The following is a 19647-nucleotide window of genomic DNA, read 5'->3' as shown; positions in this document are numbered from 1 at the left end:
AATGATGAATGACATTACATAATCTATGCAAACGAAGGCCTTTTGGTTAAAGTAGCTGCCATAATAAACCAAATTAATATTTCTCCTGGGACCATGCTAACCCACGGAGCTTTGTTGTTGCAACATAACTTGTCTTCAGTTACCCAACAGGAAGGGTGTAGGGAGATTGGAGCCTGGGGCTGGGACTCTGAATATTAAAGTTAGTATTTGCCAGTTGGCTGTGTATATTTGATATTTCATAGACACTAAGTATTAGGGAGAGAATATTCACAGGAGACATGCCTCTCTTATCAGTAGTGGGTCAGTATTGGGGGGATGATGAGAGGGGGCAGAGAAACAAGATGTTCCAGAGAGACAAATGATCAGACATCCATTTTCCTCCCTGAGGTCGTTGGGGTTAAAGTAAATGATTCTGTTTTTCAGAATATAGTCACAGAATGAGAACAAGGAAATCCTCACATCAGCGACAGTGATACCATCTCCGAAATAGCACAGATACAGCGTTAGTAACACATACAAACCAGAATGAGGAGGACATAAATTTCTCAGTGAGAGAGTGTTTGAGTATTCAGGACATGGGATATTGTGAGGGGTCCCTGACCAGATGTTAATGTCTCAGTCACTGACTGCTCCTCACCTGCTAACATTGAGATAGCAGTGGGCTTCAGGTATAAACTTCAATACAAGAACCACCCAGGATGTTGTTTTATGGAAGGAAAAGTGTTGTATGTAAACTTTATAGAGTTACTGGCAGACCATTGTCATGACTGACTGAATAATAATAAGCAGGTAATTTGTCCCAGATATGGGTGGGATTAGTCTTTGATATGTTTGATTTTGACAGCAAGAATGAGGAGAGATGAAACAATACAATTTGTGAAGTGGTGCAAGAACAGAGAGACCTGGGGGTGCTTGTGCAGGAATATTTAAAGGTGGCAGGGTAGGTTGAGAAAGCGATTAATAAATCATATTGCAGTCTGGGCTTTGTAAATAGATAGGTCAAGTACAAAACTCCCGGAGTCATGCCAAACCTGTACAAAACACCAGCTCGGTCCCTGTTGGAACATTGTGCCCAATTCAGGGCACCACACTTTCGGAAAGACCTGCAGGCTTTGGAGAGGGTGCAGAAGAGATTTGCTCGGATGGTGAAGTTGGTGAGGAATTTCAGTCAAGTAAAAAGACTGGGCTAGAAAGGGACGTTCTCCTTAGAGCAGAGAAGGTTAAGGGGAGATTCGATAGATCACCAGAGGGCACAGCTTTAATGTGATGGGCAAAGGTACCAGAGGTGACATGAGGATAAATGTTTTTTAATATCATGAGTGGTTTGGATTTGGAGGGCAATGTCTGATAGGGTGGTGGAAATTCAATGGTATTATTCAAAAAGGGAATTGGCTCAATACTTGAAGGGGAATTAATTGAGGGAAATGGTGAAAGAGAGCGGAGTTGGATTAACTGGGTTGATTTTCGAAAGAGATGACAAACCTTCGATGGGCCGAATGGCCTCCCTCTGTTGTACTATTCTAGGATTTGTTTCTGATGGGGTAGGATTCGTCTGTCCCCACATTTCTCTGTTAGATCATTAGCACATTGGGCAGTGCAGTCAGTCCAGGGCTCCAGATAATATTCCTGTGACAGAATCACAATGTCACTGTCCCCTCAGTAATCACAATCACCTTGCAGCACATTGTTACTCAATGTTACACTGCCTGTGAAAAGGGGCGTCTGAATGTGCATCTCAGTTCCAACCAGCCCATGTCCAACGCCTAGTCCTTGATAGTTTCCACAGTTTCCATTCTCTCTGGATTGCTGATTCTGTCAGTGCCCCTGAGTCCATGCCAGGTTGTCAGATATTCATTCAGTCCCACAATGGACTCATTAACACTTCTGAGCCGGCTTTGATATTTGCATTCCCTGGGACTAACAGATTTGAATGTTGTGCCGTGTGTCAACTAGGATAATGTCAACTTTTACAAAGCAGGAAGCTATTGTGTTTGTCAAGGACTGAGAACAATAGACTCTTCATATCAGAGGCACAGATACGATCAGCTGAAGGACAAAGATGCACAACTAACAACATAGTCAAACAAACTGAGGAGAGAGAGGGGGTGGGGGAGAGAGAGTTGGGAGTGTGTGTTTGGTGTATGCGTGCATCCAGTCATGCATTATGGAACGTGTGATTAATGGAAGAAGCCACAATACAAAGGGTTTGGAGGTAATGCCACAGTTGTAGGAGGCTCTGGTTCGACTACATCTGGAATATTGCACACAGTCTGGGCACCTTCCTCAACAAGCAGCTGTTTGCCTTAGACCAGATACAGCTGAGATTCACCAGAATGATACTGGGGTTAACACTGAGTACACTCGATGAACAGTGACAATTATCCCTGTCTCTGTAACCCCCTCCAGCCCCCGACAAGCTTCCCTATTTCTGTAACCTCCTCCAGCCCCGACAATGCTCTCTATCTCTGAAACTTCCTCGAGCCCTACATCCCTCCCTCTCTCTGTCACTTCCTCCAGCCCCTACAATACTCCCTATCACTGTAACCTCCTCCAGCCCCTACAATACTCCCTATCACTGTAACCTCCTCCAGCCCAACAACCCTCCTTATCTCTGTAACCTCCTCTGGGCAATACAACAAATGCAACAAAAACCTCAGCACGAAAAGCATCAACAAATGCAACAACAGCCTCAGCGAGGGAAAACACCAACAAATTCAGAAGCAACGTTGGCAAAAAAAAGCTCACCAACCAATGTCAGGAGGAGAAAAAAACACCAACAGAATTCAAGAAGTGCGTCAGGAGGAGAAAAGCAACAAAGACAACTTCAGCAGGTGAAACACAGCAGCAGATGCAACAACATGTTGAATCTGCACGGTCCTCCTTACAAACATTTCGGGCCTTGTGCCAAGGTTGGGAGAGCTGTCAAGCAACAACCTGACATAGTCATACTCAGGGAATCATGCCTTACAGACAATGTCACAGACCTCGCTATCGCCATCCCCGGGTACGTCCTGTTCCACCATCTCCAACTGCTTCATAAATGAAATTCCCTTCAATCATAAGCTCAGAGTGGGGATGTTCACTGATGACTTCACAATGTTCAGCATCATTCGTGACAGCTCAGATTCTGAAGCAGCCTGTGTTCAGATGTAGCAAGACCTGGACAACATCCAGGCTTGGGCTGATAAGTGGCAAGTAACATTCGTGCCACACAAGTGCCACGCATTGACCATCTACAACAAGAGAGAATATAACCATCTCCCTTTGACATTCAATGGCATTACCATCGCTGAATCCCCCACTATCAACATCCTGGGGATTGCCATTGAACAGAATCTGAACTGGAGTAGCCATATAAATACTGTGGCTACAAGAGCAGGTCAGAGGCTAGGAATCCTGCAGCCAGTAACTCACCTCCTGACTCCCCAAAGCCTGTTAACCATCTACAAGGCACAAGTCAGGAGTGTGATGGAATACTGTCCATTTGCCTGGATGGGTGCAGCTCCAACAACACTCAAGAAGCTCGACACCGTCCAGGACAAAGCAGCCCGCTTGATTGGCACCCCATCTACAAACATTCACTCCCTCCACCACTGATGCTCAGTGTCAGCAGTGTGTACCATCTGCAAGATGCACTGCAGCAATTTCCAAGGCTCCCTCCGTCAACACCTTCCAAACCCGCAACCTCTACCACCTCGAAGGACAAGGGCAGCAGATGCATGGGAACACCACCACTTGCAGGTTCTCCTCCAAGTCACACACCATCGTGACTTGGAACTATATCGGCTGTTCCTTCACTAACTGTGGGTCAAAATCCTGAAACTCCCTTCCTAACAGCACTGTGGGTGTACCTACACTACATGGACTGCAGTGGTTCAAGAAGGCAGCTCACCACCACCTTCTGAAGGGGCAATTAGGGATGGACAATAAATGCTGACCTCAACCAGCATCGCCCAAAATCCCATGAATGAATTAAAAAAGAGAAAATAACCTCAGCAGGGAAAGAAAAACACCAAAAATACAACAACAACCTCAGCATGCAAAAACCGAATTGAACAACAATTTAAGCAGGGAAGAAAACAACAAGTACAACAAAAACCTCAGCAGGGAAAACACCAACCAACACAACAACTACCTCAGCAGGAGAACAAGGCCAACAAATTCAACAACAGATCAGCAGGAGATTCAAACACCAACAAATTCAACAACCTCAGCCGGAGGAAAACACCAGCAAATACAACAACAACCTCAGCAGCAGAATGATACCAACATTTGCAACAGCAACTACTGGCAGCCAATGGTAGAGAGAGGGGCGTGGGTTCCCCATCAGGGAGGGAGGCGTTGTGCAAACCTGAATCACTTGCTTGAGTCGACAAGTCAGTGCCGACCACCAACCACCCATTTATACTAATCCTACACTCATTCCATATTCCTACCACATCCCCACCTGTCCCTGTATTTCCCTCCCACCTACCTATACCACGGGCAATTTATAATGGCATGTGGGAGGAAACCGGAGCACCCAGAGGAAAGTACGCAGACACAGGAAGAACTTGCAAACTCCACACAGGCAGTACCCAGAATTGAACCTGGGTCGCTGGAGCTGTGAGGCTGCGGTGGTAACAACTGGGCCACTGTACCGCCCTTTTCATTGGTGCTTTTATTTTTACTGTTGAAGTTATTGTTGAATTTGTTAGTGTTTTTTTCTGCTGCAGTTGTTTTTGTATTTTTGGGGGGTTTTCTCCTCCAGGGGGACAGCAGTGGGCGAGCAAGCACCAGGAAACACATCAGACTTCACCAATATTGATTATAAAAAACATCGTTTACATTGTTCTGTAAAATTGTTTCCTTACTCTCTCTCGTCATGTCTGTTTCTCTGTCTCTGTTGGTCTTGTTATCTTTCCTCTCTCACACACACTCACTCTCATTCTCTTTCTTTATCCCTGTCTCTCTTTCCTTCTCTCATTTCCTCTCAGCTCTGATGCTTTTTCTGTCTCTCACACACGCACCCATTCTCATTCTCTCTCTTTATCTCACTCTCTTCTTTCCTTCCCCTCTCTTTCTCGCCTCTCATTTCCTCTCTTACTCTTGCTGTCTGTCTCTATTCCTCTCTCACACGCACTCAGTCTCATTCTGTCTCTCTGTCTCTAATTAATTCTGTCTATCTCCTCTCATTTACTGTCTCTGTGTCGCTCTGTCTCTGTCTCTCCCTGTCTGTCTCTGCACCTCCTATTGCCTCATTCTCTCTATCTGTCACTAGTTCTCTCAATCTCTCTCTCTCTTTCCAACTAATTTTCCCTGAATCATTCCATCTCTCAGTGGCTGTGTTGATCAGTCTGTCTCTCTCTCTCTCTGTCTTTGCCTCACTCTACCTCTCCCTTGCTCCCTCCCAGTTGTTCTCTCTCTCTCATTCTCTCTTTATTTCTCCCTATGTGGGGTTCCCCGGGATGGCCTCTCCCTGTCCGGCTCTGTTCCCCTCTAAGGTTTTGTTGGTATGATGTGGTCAGATGGTGCTCTGCAAGGAATACAACGCCAGTGACACTGGTTATTTGACCTATCTGCAGTTTCCACAGCAGCAGGGGCGGTTTGATCACACTGCTTATAACGAGCCTCCTCCTCTGAAAAGAATCTCAAAGTAGTTTGAGATCTGCTTTCCATATTCCTGCTTTCCAGCTTTAAGACAGGAAACACCACTATCCCCATTTGGTCCCATTGTTGATGAAATTAATGTTTGTAATAGTTACTTTATGCATCGCTTACATAATCTCCTCGTCAACCAAATTGAAATAATTTACTGTTCCTTGATGTGAACAGCAGTTAGGATTATTCTGACAGAGTATCATCATTAAACATTACCAATTTTCTTTTTTCTCAGATGCAGACTGAATTGGTTTGTGTTCATCCTTCCGAGTTTGGTGCATTTATAGTTTTATCAATGTAATAAATCTGATTTATAATTGGGCTTAACCTGTGGAGCAAATATAAGTATGAATGTAGCAGCGTGACTGGAGAAGAATAATTTGTCTCCTTCTTATTCCCTCTCTTCTGCTTTTGCCTCTGTCCCGCCCTGTAACCCGCTGTCGTTCTCTCCCCATTGATTTGCGATCCTGTGTCAAGAATCTTGTTAGATGGTTCTCCAGTCCCCGGTGGTCAAAACCCTGGTTCCCGTGGAGGAAGCCACGTTCCACAGAAGCATTGGGGAGGGCAACATGACTGAGTGTTATTTGGACTGGTACTTGCAGATTGGTGACTGCATGGAATGGATCAGATAGAGTGTACTTTCTTCATTGAACGACAGGAAAAGGATTGAAACCCAGCACGAGACTCAGGCAAACATTTTCACTCTGTCATTGAAAAGCTCCCGGGTCCAAGCCAACAGCGCTTACTACTGTGGGGCTCACAAGGATACACACAGTGTAACTAGAATGCAAGGAAACATGGCAAAAACTTGGGAATTGTGTAATACACCTAACCCCAGTCTCTGGGAGTACGGTGGCACAGCTGTTATTTTACAGGGACTAGTAATCCAGAGGCCTCGACCAAATGATCCAGAGCACAGGAGTTCAAATCCCACCACAGCAGCTGGGGGAATCTAATTAAACAAACACCACCTTAAATATTCACTCCCTCCGCCACCGACGCACAGTGGCAGCAGTTTGTACCAGCTACAAGATGTACTGCAGTAACGCACCAAGGTTCCTTTGACAGCACCGTCCAAACACATGAGCTCTACCAACTAGAAGGACAAGGGCAGCAGACGCATGGGAACATCACCGTCTGCAAGTTCCCTTCCAAGTCACACACCATCCTGACTTGGAACTATATCACCGTTCCTTCACTTTCGTGGGTCAAAATCCTGGAACACCCTTCCGAACAGCACTGTGGGTGTACCTACCCCACATGGACCTAGTGGTTCAAGAAGGCAGCTCACCACCACCTTCTCAAGGGCGATTAAGGATAGCCAATAAATGCTGGCCTCAACCAGCGTCGCCCAAAATCTCATGAATGAATTAAAAAAGAGAAAATAACCTCAGCAGGGGGCAAAAAAACCTCGAAATAATGCAACAACAAGCTCAACATTAAAAAAATTCCAACAGCAACTGAAGCAGGGAAGAAAACAAAAAACACAACAAAAACCCCAGCAGGGAAAACACAACAACTACCTCAGCAGGAGAACAACGCCAACAAATTCAACAACAGATCAGCAGGAGATTCAAGCACCAACAAATTCAACAACCTCAGTCGGAGAAAAACACCAGCAAATACAACAACAAAAACAACAACAACTTTAGCAGCAGAGCGATACCAACAAATGCAACGACAACTACTGGCAGCCAATGGTAGAGAGAGGGGTGTGGGATCCCCATCAGGGAGGGAGGTGTTGGACAAACCTCAATCACTTGCTTGAGTCTTCATGTGGCTTCTCACAGGACTCAACTCTCTTCTTTCCACTGATTTCCCAATTGCAGGATCAGCTTCCAGTGGAAGATGTATCTGTTATTGAGTCTCATGGTCTGATTTCAAAGTAAGGGATCATTCTCACCACCACCCCACACACCCATTGTTTGTGTTAACAGCTCTCTTTCTTATTTTCTTTCTCTGTATCTTTCTCTCCTTCCTTCATTCTTCACATCCCAGTTTGTCCCTGTTCACTGACCTTCTTCTCTCCCGGTCTCTTCCCGCAGGCGCGATCTCGGCGAGGGTCCACCAGACTCACACCGCCGTCTCCAGATTTCCTGGGGAGGGAGTGGGACTGGAGTGCCATGTGGAGGGTGAGAGTAGCGGTTACATGTTCTAGTACAGACAGGACCCGGGGAAGGAGCCGCGGCTGATGTTTTACTCTGCAGCTACACCAGGTGTGAACTCAGAGGGGATGGTGGAGGGTTTCAATGCCAAACGACCGACTGGTTCCCAGTTCAACCTGGAGACCACCAGCCTGCGGGAGAATCACTCGGCCCTGTATTTCTGTGCCTGGAGTCAGCACAGTGACTCAGAGAGACGGAGCAGTTCAACAAAAACACCAACAGAAACACCTGTTTCAGATAAAAGCCTGCAGCTCTGTATCCTGTTCGGTTTATCTGTTGCAGTGTGAACATGTCTTCCACATGAAGACACAGAAAGATGTTCAAGGATGATATCAGAACTGAGAGGTGATAATGATCAGGAAAAGACTGAACAGACTGGGGCTCTTTTCTCCAGAAAAGAGAAGGCTGAGGAGTGACCTGATAGAGCTCTTTAAGATTATGAAAGGGGTTTTGATCAGATAAATGTAGAGAAGATTTTTTCCATTTGCGGGCGAGTCCAGAAAAAGGGGGAGGGGTCATCAATATAAGACAGTCACCAATAAATCCAATTGGGAATTCGGGAGAAACATCTTCACCCAGAGAGTGAGGAGAATGTGGAACTCATTACCACAGGCTGAGGGGAATAGGCAAGATGTATTTAAGCTGGGGGTGGCGGGGGTCGGGGGGGTCGGGGGGGGGTGCTGCATAGGACATGAGGGAGAGAGGAACAGAAGGAGATGCGGCTGGGGGCGAGATGAAGAGGGCGTGGAACGACGTTCGTGTGGATCAAAAAGGCCTGCATGGACGTGTCTGGCCGAATGCTCTGTTTCTGTGCTGTAAATTCCCTGCAGCTGGAGCGAGGAGCAGGAACACCAACACTGTGGGACTAGACAGTGGAGCTGGGGAACTGACTCCTGGGTGAGGAGCAGCTTTCCTTTGTGATCCTCATCTAAACCTGTCACAATCTTGTACACCTCTATCAGGTCTCCACTCAATCTCATTTTCTCCAGGTTTTCCAACCTAACCTTGTAATTAAAATCCCCTATCCCCGAAACCATTGTGGTAAATCTCCTCTACACCCTCTCAAGGAAACTCACCTCCTTCCTAAAGTGTGGTGAGCAGAACTGGATGCAATTGTCCAGTTGTGGCCTAACTAGAGCTTTATAAAGATTCAGCATAACTTCCCATATTTTGTAGGCAGTGCCTCTATTTATGAAGCCCAAGATCTCACAGTTTTGCTAATCTCATATGTTTTGCTATTCCCATATTCTTTGCTACTGTTTCGAAGTACAGGCGCTGCTGTAATGCAGGAAGTGTGGCAGCCAGTTTCCACAAGGCAAGATCCCACGAACTGACAATGTGCAGATCCTGCTGAAGTTGTTTTTGTTTCTTTTGTTTTTTTCTCCTGCTGAAGTTGTTGTTGACTTTGTTGGTGTTTTTCCTGTTGAAGTTGTTGTTGCATTTGTTGCTGTTTTTCCTGCTGAGGTTGTTGTTGAAATTTTTGGTGTTTTTCCTGTTGAGGTTGTTGTTTTGAATTTGTTGTTGTTTACTCCTGCAGAAGTTGTTGTTGAATTTGTTGGTGTTTTTCTTGTTGTTGAATTTGTTGGTGCTTTTTTCCTTCAGGTTGTTGTTGAATTTGTTGGTGTTTTCTCCTGCTAAAGTTGTTGTTGACTTTGTTGGTGTTTTTCTCCTGTTGAAGTTGTTGTTGATTTTATTAGTACTTTATTTTTCTCCTGTTGAAGTTATTGCTGAGCTTGTTAGTGGGTTATTTTTCTGGTGCAGTTGTTTTTGTATTTTTTCCTGTTTGTCTCCTGCTAAAGTTGCTGTTGAATCTATTGGTGTTTTTTCTCGATGTTGTTGTTTTTCTCCTGAAGTTGTTGTTGAATTCCATATCATTTAATACCCTCACCTAACATCAATCTAGCAATCTCTGCTTTGGAATGTCTGATTAACCCCCTCAAACCCCCATCTGTAGAGCTTTTTGAGGGAGAGAGTTCCAGATTTCCACTTCCTGCTGTGTGAACCAGCGTTTCCTGACATCACTCCTAAACAGCCCCACCCCACCTTGCCCTGGACTCCCCCAGCAGAGGAAATTGTTTCTGTCCATTAACACCATCGAATCCTTTAATCGCCCTAAATATTTCAATGAGATCACCCTTTAATCTCCTATACTTAAGAGAATATGACATTAGGCCATGCAAACTGTGAAGCTAATTGAACCCTTTTAGACCTGGTGTCATTACTTCCAAGGCTGAGACATCCTTCCTGAGTTTTGATGCACAGAACTCAACATGGTTTCTCCAGAAGGGGACTAATCCGAGCTGCATACAACAGTAACACAACACCCAGCGCTTTCTATTCCAGCTCCCTTGAGGGAAAAGGGACAATACTCTTTGTTGTAATAGTTACTTAATGTTTTAATTATTTGACCTGGAAACGAACCTGCAGAAAGGTTATTTCAATGAGCAGGAGTTCACTCTGTGGAACAGGGTCCCAGGGAGACGCTGGAAGCAGATATTACCTGCACATTAGAGAGATTTCACTCAGGGATACACTTATAGTGTAAGCTGAGTCATGAGGGGTGGTGAGTGTAACATGTTCACGAGGAACAGGGGAATTCAACAACTACTTCAGGAGGGGGAAAAAGAACAACAAATACAACAACTTCAGGAGCAGAAAGACACCAACAAATTCAACAACTTCTTCAGGAGAAATAAAAACAAACATCACAACAACTTCAACAGGAAAATTACACCAACAAATTCAACAACAACTTCAGGAAGCAATCACCAACAAATCCTGCAACTTTAGGGGAAGGGGGGAGTAAAGAAAACAACTAATATTCTCACAACGTCAGCAGGGGAAACACCAACAACTTCACCAACAACTTTAGGGAAGTACATCAAGCAACGCAGCAGCAACTTCAGCTGGGGAAAGACACCAACAAGTTCAACAACAACTTCAGTGAAAAAAACAATAAATACAGCAACAACTTCAGCAGGGGAAAAACACTAACAAATTGAACAACATCAGAAGGGGGTAAAACACTGACAAATGGGGAAATAGCACAACTTGTTGAGGTTGATGGGAATTTGTTCACAAAAGCTCCGAGTATCTGATCAGACCTGGATGATGTAATCGTTGCAAACAAAGCCCATTTCAGCCTCAATGTGGAAAGGGGAGAGGGAGATTCATAAAAGGGGCTCAAAGATCTTCTACCAGCTCGTAAATAGTAAGTGAGTAGTAAGAGGTAAAGAGGGGTCAAGTAAGGACGGAGAGAGTAATATGTGCTTTGAGGCACAGGGCAAAGCTAATATACTTAATGAGAACTTTGTATCAGTGTTCCCGAAGGAACTGGAGGCTGAAAATTATCTGCAGAAGCAGAGAGAGTAGAGGCAATGGATAGGATAACAATTGAGAGCTGGTACTAAAAAGGCTGGCTATGCTTTGGGTGGATAAGTCACCTGGTTCAGATAACTTGCATCACAGGTTGTGAAAGGAAGTGGGGGGTAGAGATAGAAGAAGGGCTTGCCGTCATCTTCAAATCTTCCCTGGTTATGGGGGAGGTGCCAGAGGACGACAGAGTGGCAAATCCATATTCAAGAAAGGGTGTAAAGACAGTCCGAGCAACTACAGGCCACTTAGTTTAACATCACTGATGGGTAAGGTTCTAGAAACAATAATCAGAGAAAAATCAATAGACGGTTGGAGAGGTTCGAGTTTAATTAAGGGTAGCCAGCATGGATTTTCAAAAGGCTGAACATTATTGACTAATCTAATTGAATTCTTTGATGAAGCAACAGAGAAGGTCGATGGAGTGAATGTGGTGGATGTTGTTTATGTGGATTTTAAGAAAGCGTTTGACAAGGTACCCCATAAAATGCTGGTTAACACAACTGAGGCTCATGGATGAGAGGGTCAGTGTTCATTTGGGTGAAAAAGTGCCGTCAGGACAGGAAACAGCGAATCGTAGTAAATGGTTGCTTTTTTGACTGAGGGATGGTAGTCACTGGTGTTCCCCCATGGGTCAGTGCTGGGACCACTGCTTTTTCTGCTATATATAAATGACTTGGATTTTGAAATACAGAGCAGAATCTCAAAATTTGCTCTCCACACCAAACCTGGAGGTGCAGCAAACAGTGAGGATGATCTGAACTGCCTGGATAGACGAGCAGAATGGGCAGAAAGGTGACCAATGGAATTTCATTCTGACAAGTGTGAGGTGATGCATTTTAGCAGAAGGAATAGGGAGAGACAATATATACTTAATGACAAAGTTGTGAAGAGTGTGCAGGGACAGATAGACCTGGGGGTGTATGTGTACACATCTTTGAAGGTGGCAGGACATAGTGAGAGAGTGGTTAGGAAAGCATGTGGGATCTTGGGCTTCATAAATAAAGGCATCGGGTGCAGAAGCAGTGAAGCTATGCTGAACCTTTATAAAGCTCTGGTTAGGCCCCAAATGGAGAGTTGTGTCCAGTTCTGGTCACCACACTTCAGGAAAGATGTGAGGCTCCTTGAGAGTGTGCAGAGAAGGTTTACCAGAATGGTTCCAGTGATGGGGGATTTTATTTGCAAGGTTAGGTTGAAAAAGCTGGGGTTGTCCTCCTTCGAACAAAGGAGGTTTAACAGAAATGTGCAAGATTATGACAATATATACTTAATGGCACAGTTGTAAAGAGTGTGCAGGGACAGAGGGACCTAGGGGTGTATGTGCACACATCTTTGAAGGTGGCAGGACATAGTGAGAGCTTGGTTAGGAAAGCATGTGGGATCTTGGGCTTCATAAATAAAGGCAGCGGGTACAGATAACTCAGACAAGGAAAAACGGTTCCCATTAACTAATGGTACAATCAGGAGGTTGAAGGTTTGGGTAAGAGATGCAGGGAAATATGAGGAAGAACTTTCTTTGCACTGAGGGTGTTAATGACCTGGAACTCACTGCCCACAGGATGGTGGAAGCGGAGATGATCAATGACTTCAAGAGATAGTCGGATAGCCACCTGAGAGAAATAGACTTGCAGGGCTACAGGGATCGAGCCAGGGGAGTGGACTGACTGCACAGCACCGTGAAGAGCCAGCATGGACCCGATGGTCCGAATGGCCTTCTTCAGTGCCGTAAATGACTCGATGACTCCTTCAAAAGAAGCAACCCTTGACTCTTCTGTCCTTACAAAATACTATCCCATCTCCAACCTCCCTTTCCTCTCCGAAATCCTGGAACAAGCTGTGCCCATCTTTCCCAGAATTCCATGTTTGAATCCATCAGCCCCTAGCTATGGTTCTGATATTAATCCCAGCCATATCAGTAATGGGTCAGTATTTGACAATAGCCTATCAATAACTCCCTCAGATATACAGATTAATGCTTCGAGAAATACACCCTTGGCAATGTTTGACTTGAAATTTAAATACAGAGCCCATCGCAGTCCCATCACTGTCCCAATGTTAGGGTGTGACCAGCAGTCAGTCTCTGGTCCATTGATAGCTGGGCAGAGACTTCACAATGTCACGTTTCCTGGTAACACAGCGACTCTCACAGCTCTCTCCCTCTCTCTCTCTCTCTCTCTCTGGCTGTCTTCACTCTTGTTTGCCTATGTACCTGAATATGTACCGGTGCCTTTTCGGGAGATCCTATCTGTGCCTCTGATCTAAACAGTCCATTGTCCTCAGTCTGTGAGCCTCATCTGACTAGCACGACATCAGTACTGGATCATATTGGGGCAATGTGCTCTGTATCCTCTCAGATTAATGGACACTGAGTATCTGACATAAAATATTCACAGGATAAATACCTCCCATATCAGTAATGTGTCAGTATTGAGCAATAGGCTGTGTATATTAGATCATAAATGGACACTGAGTGTCCCAGACAGATCATTCTCATGATAAATTGCTTCAATATGTCAGCAACCGTCCAGGACCCCAAACTCTCCTTCCAGGTGAAACAGCGATTCACTTGGACTTTCAATATCAAATAGAAAGAGGGAGTTATTGACAGGCTATTTTATATCGTCCCTCACGACCACCTGCCAAAGTGCGTCACAGCCAATGAAATGCTTGTTTTGCTGCAGTGCAGTCACTGTTGTAATGTAAGAATCATGGCAGCTGATTTGTCCACAGCAAGCTCCCACAAACAGCAATGTGATAATGACCAGGTAATCTGTATTAGTGACGTTAATTGAGGGATAATTATTGGCCAGGACACCAAGGAGAACTCCCCTGCTGTTATCCAAAATAGTCCAATGGGACTGTTTATATCCACGGGAGTAAGAGGATTTTTTTATATTATTTATATTAGATATACAGCACTGAAACAGGCCCTTCGGCCCACCGAGTCTGTGCCGAACATCAACCGCCCATTTTATCCTCATCCTGCACTATTCCCATATTCCCAACAAACATCCCCACCTGTCCCTATATTTCCCTACCACCTACCTATACTAGTGACAATTTATAATGGCCAATTTACCTATCAACCTGCAAGTCTTTTGGCTTGTGGGAGGAAACCGGAGCACCCGGAGAAAACCCACGCAGACACAGGGAGAACTTGCAAACTCCACACAGGCAGTACCCGGAATCGAACCCGGGTCCCTGGAGCTGTGAGGCTGCGGTGCTAACCACTGCGCCACTGTGCAGGATGGAGTCTCTGTTTAACGTCACATCTGAAAGAGGGCTCCTGACAGTGCAACACTCACTCAGTACTGCCGCTCTGACAGTGCAGCACTCACTCAGTACTGCCCCTCTGACAGTGCAGCACTCCCTCAGTACTGCTCCTCTGACAGGGCAGCACTCCCTCAGTACTGCCGCTCTGACAGTGCAGCACTCACTCAGTACTGCCCCTCTGACAGTGCAGCACTCACTCAGTACTGCTCCTCTAACAGGGCAGCACTCCCTCAGTACTGACCCTCTGACTGTGCAGCACTCACTCAGTACTGCCCCAATAACAGTGCAGCACTCCCTCAGTACTGATCCTCTGACAGTGCAGCACTCCCTCAGTACTGACCCTCTGACAGTGCAGCACTCCCTCAGTACTGACCCTTGACAGTGCAGCACTCACTCAGTACTGACCCAATAACAGTGCAGCACTCACTCACTACTGACCCTTGACAGTGCAGCACTCACTCAGTACTGACCCTTGACAGTGCAGCACTCACTCAGTACTGACCCAATAACAGTGCAGCACTCACTCAGTACTGACCCTTGACAGTGCAGCACTCACTCAGTACTGACCCTCTCACAGTGCAGCACTCCCTCAGTACTGACCCTCTGACAGTGCAGCACTCACTCAGTACTGCTCCTCTGACAGGGCAGCACTCCCTCAGTACTGACCCTTGACAGTGCAGCACTCACTCAGTACTGCTCCTCTCACAGTGCAGCACTCCCTCAGTACTGACCCTCTGACAGTACAGCACTCACTCAGTACTGACCCTCTGACAGTGCAGCACTAACTCAGTACTGCTCCTCTGACAGGGCAGCACTCCCTCAGTACTGACCCTCTGACAGTGCAGCACTCAATCAGTACTGCCCCAATAACAGTGCAGCACTCCCTCAGTACTGACCCTCTGACAGTGCAGCACTCCCTCAGTACTGACCCTCTGACAGTACAGCACTCACTCAGTACTGACCCTTGACAGTGCAGCACTCACTCAGTACTGCTCCTCTCACAGTGCAGCACTCCATCAGGACTGATCCACTGACAGTGCAGCACTCCCTCAGTACTGACCCTCTGACAGTACAGCACTCACTCAGTACTGACCCTCTAACAGTGCAGCACTCCCTCAGTTTGTCCCTCTGACAGTGCAGCACTCCCTCAGTTCTGACCCTCGCACAGTGCTGCACTCCCTCAGTTAGCCCCTCTGACAGTGCAGCACTCACTCAGTACTGACCCTCGGACAGTGCAACACTCCCTCCGTACTGACCCTCCGACAGTGCAGCACTCCCTCAGTTTTCCCCTCTGACAGTGCAGCACTCACTCAGTACTGACCCTCTGTCAGTGCAGCACTCCCTCAGTACTGGCCCTGTCACAGTGCAGCACTCACTCAGTACTGACCCTCCGACAGTGCCGCACACCCTCAGTCCAGACCCTCTAACAGTGCAGCACTCCCTCAGTACTGACCCTCTGTGAGTGAAGCGCTCCCTCAGTACTGACCTTCCAACAGTGCAGCACTCCCTCAGTACAGACCCTCTGACAGTGCAGCACTCCCTCAGTATTGACCCTCTGACAGTACAGCACTCTCTCAGTACTGACCCGACGACAGTGCAGCACTCCCTCAGTACTGCCCTCATAACTGAAGCTACTGTTTTCAGTTTCCGCTCCAAACTCCATTCCTTAACTACTGACTCTACCTCTCTCCCCGGCAGTGGTCTGAGTTGAAGCCAGTCTGTTCGAAATCCTGGTGCCACATTTGACGCCGAGATGCGCTTCTGACCTCATGTCGGCACCATCACTAACGCTGCACATTTCCGCCTCTGTAAGATCACCCGAACGCGCCCCAATTTCAGCTGAAATGTGGCTGAAACCCTCATTCAAGACATTGTCAGCTCTAGACTTGACAATGTCAAGGCAGTCCTGATGCTCACCCAATTTCTGTAAACCTGAGGTCATCTAAAACTCTTCTGCCTGTGTCTTAAGTTGCTCCAAGTCCTGATCCCCTGTCACTCCTGCTCTCACTGCCCTACATTGCCTCCCAGTCAAGCAACATCCACATTTTAAGTTTCTCGTCCTTGTCCTCAAATCCCCCATGGCCCTTCCCCTCCCTATCGCGTTAACCTTCTACAGCCCTCCCTATCTCTGTAACCTGCACCAGTCTCTACAACCCTCCCTATTGCGTTAACCTCCTCAGCTCCTACAGCCCTCCCTATCTATGTAACATCCACCAGCTCCTACAGCCCTCCCTATCTCTGTAACCTCCACCAGTCTCTACAACCCTCCCTATCACGTTAACCTCCTCATCTCCTACAGCCCTCCCTATCTCTGTAACCTCCACCAGCTCCAACAATCCTCCCTATCTCTGTAGACTCCACCAGTCTCTACAACCCTTCCAATCGCGTTAACCTCCTCCAGCTCCGACAGCCCGCCCTATCTCTGTAACCTCCACCAGCTCCAACAATCCTCCTTATCTCTGTAATCACCACCAGTCTCTACAACTCTCCCTATCTCTGTAACCTCCACCAGTCTCTACAACCCTCCCTATCTCTGTAACCTCCACCAGCTCGTACAGCTCTCCCTATCTCTGTAACCTCCACCAGTCTCTACAACACTCCCTATCGCGTTAACCTCCTCCAGCTCCAACAACCCTCCCTATCTCTGTAACATCCACCAGCTCGTACAGCTCTCCCAATCTCTGTAACCTCCACCAGTCTCTACAACCCTCCCTATCGCGTTAACCTCCTCCAGCTACTAGAACCCTCCCTATCTCTGTAATCTCCACCAGTCTCTACAACTCTCCCTATCTCTGTAACCTCCACCAGCTCCAACAATCCTCCCTATCTCTGTAACCTCCACCAGTCTCTGCAACCCTCCCAATCGCGTTAACCTCCTCCAGCTCCTACAGCCCTCCCTATCTCTGTAACCTCCACCAGCTCCAACAATCCTCCCTATCTCTGTAATCTCCACCAGTCTCTACAACCCTCCCTATCTCTGTAACCTCCACCAGCTCCAACAACCCTCCCTATCTCTGTAACATGCACCAGCTCGTACAGCTCTCCCTATCTCTGTAACCTCCACCAGTCTCTACATCCCTCCCTATCGCGTTAACCTCCTCCAGCTCCTACAACCCTCCCTATCTCTGTAATCTCCACCAGTCTCTACAACTCTCCCTATCTCTGTAACCTCCACCAGCTCCAACAATCCTCCCTATCTCTGTAACCTCCACCAGTCTCTGCAACCCTCCCAATCGCGTTAACCTCCTCCAGCTCCTACAGCCCTCCCTATCTCTGTAACCTCCACCAGCTCCAACAATCCTCCCTATCTCTGTAATCTCCACCAGTCTCTACAACCCTCCCTATCTCTGTAACCTCCACCAGCTCCAACAACCCTCCCTATCTCTGTAACATGCACCAGCTCGTACAGCTCTCCCTATCTCTGTAACCTCCACCAGTCTCTACATCCCTCCCTATCGCGTTAACCTCCTCCAGCTCCTACAACCCTCCCTATCTCTGTAATCTCCACCAGTCTCTACAACTCTCCCTATCTCTGTAACCTCCACCAGCTCCAACAATCCTCCCTGTCTCTGTAACTTCCACCAGTCTCTACAACCCTCCCAATCGCAGTAACCTCCTCCAGCTCCTACAGCCCTCCCTATCTTTGTAACCTCCACCAGTCTCTACAACTCTCCCTATCTCTGTAACCTCCACCAGTCTCTACAACCCTCCCTATCTCTGTAAGCTCCACCAGCTCCAACAACCCTCCCTATCTCTGTAATATCCACCAGCTCCAACAGCACTCCCTATCTCTTCAAACTCCACCAGCTCCTACATCCCTCCCTCTCTCTGTAACCTCCACCAGCACCTACAGCCCTCCCTATCGCTGTAACGTCCTCCAGCCTCTACAACCTTCCGAAATCTCTGCACTCCTCTAATTCTGGCCCTTTAAGCATCCCCGACCTTAATTGTTCAACCAATGGTGGCCACACCTTCAGTTGCCTGCGGCCTAAGCTCTGGAATTGCTTCGCTACACCTCTCCGCCTCTCCACCTCACTTTTCAATTTAAAATTCTCCTTAAAACTTACCTCTTTGACTGAGCTTTTGATTGTCTGACCGAATCTTTCCTTACGTCACTCAGTTTCATATTGTGTTTATAATGCTCCTGTGAAGAGCCTTGGCAAGTTTTATTACATTAAAGGTGCGAGAGTATTATAAATTGCTGTTTTGTCCCTTTCCCTGCCTCTGTACTTTATTAAGACCTGTTCCATCTCTCACCATTGCCGTTCTGAAGAAGGCTGACCAAGCTGAAACGTTAACTCTGTTTCTCTCTCCACAGATGCTGCCAGACCTACTGAATATTCTGTTTGTGTTTCAGAGTTCCAGCATCTGCAGTATTTTCCCATTGGTGCAATGTGTTGGTTGTGGGTGAGGGATCTCTCAATAACTCCCTCAAGTGGGCAGAATTCATTCATCTTTCTGCAATGTAACCTGGGCAATGCTTGACTGTAAATGCAAATCCATTGCAGTCCCAATGTCAGGGGCACAGCAGCAGGGACATTGATATCTGCTCAGGGGCCTCACAGTGTCGTGTGTCCTGCCGACAAAAGCCTTCTCCCAGCTCTCTGGCTTTGCTCATTGTTGTTTGCATATGTTGCTGAATGTGTACCTGTGGCCTGTGGGAGATCTTATCTGTGCCTCTGATATGAACAGTCCACTGTTCTCCGACTGTGAGCATCTTCTGAAAAACATTTTTACTTTGCAGGTATTTTATCAGCTGCCATTGAGCAGGAAGGACATAGAGGAGCAGAGCTGTAAAGAAATAACTGAGGGGTGAAAAAAATTATGTGATGATTTGAGACTTTAACTACCCCGATATTGAAACAAAAACAAGAAATGCTGGATTAGATTAGATTAGATTAGAGATACAGCACTGAAACAGGCCCTTCGGCCCACCGAGTCTGTGCCGAACATCAACCACCCATTTATACTAATCCTACATTCCTACCAAACATCCCCACCTGTCCCTATATTTCCCTACCACCTACCTATACTAGTGACAATTTATAATGGCCAATTTACCTATCAACCTGCAAGTCTTTTGGCTTGTGGGAGGAAACCGGAGCACCCGGAGAAAACCCACGCAGACACAGGGAGAACTTGCAAACTCCACACAGGTAGTACCCGGAATCGAACCCGGGTCCCTGGAGCTGTGAGG

Source organism: Heterodontus francisci, unplaced genomic scaffold (assembly GCF_036365525.1).
Source record: "Heterodontus francisci isolate sHetFra1 unplaced genomic scaffold, sHetFra1.hap1 HAP1_SCAFFOLD_349, whole genome shotgun sequence".
Lineage (NCBI taxonomy): Eukaryota > Metazoa > Chordata > Chondrichthyes > Heterodontiformes > Heterodontidae > Heterodontus > Heterodontus francisci.
Note: the sequence above shows the minus strand (reverse complement) of the source record.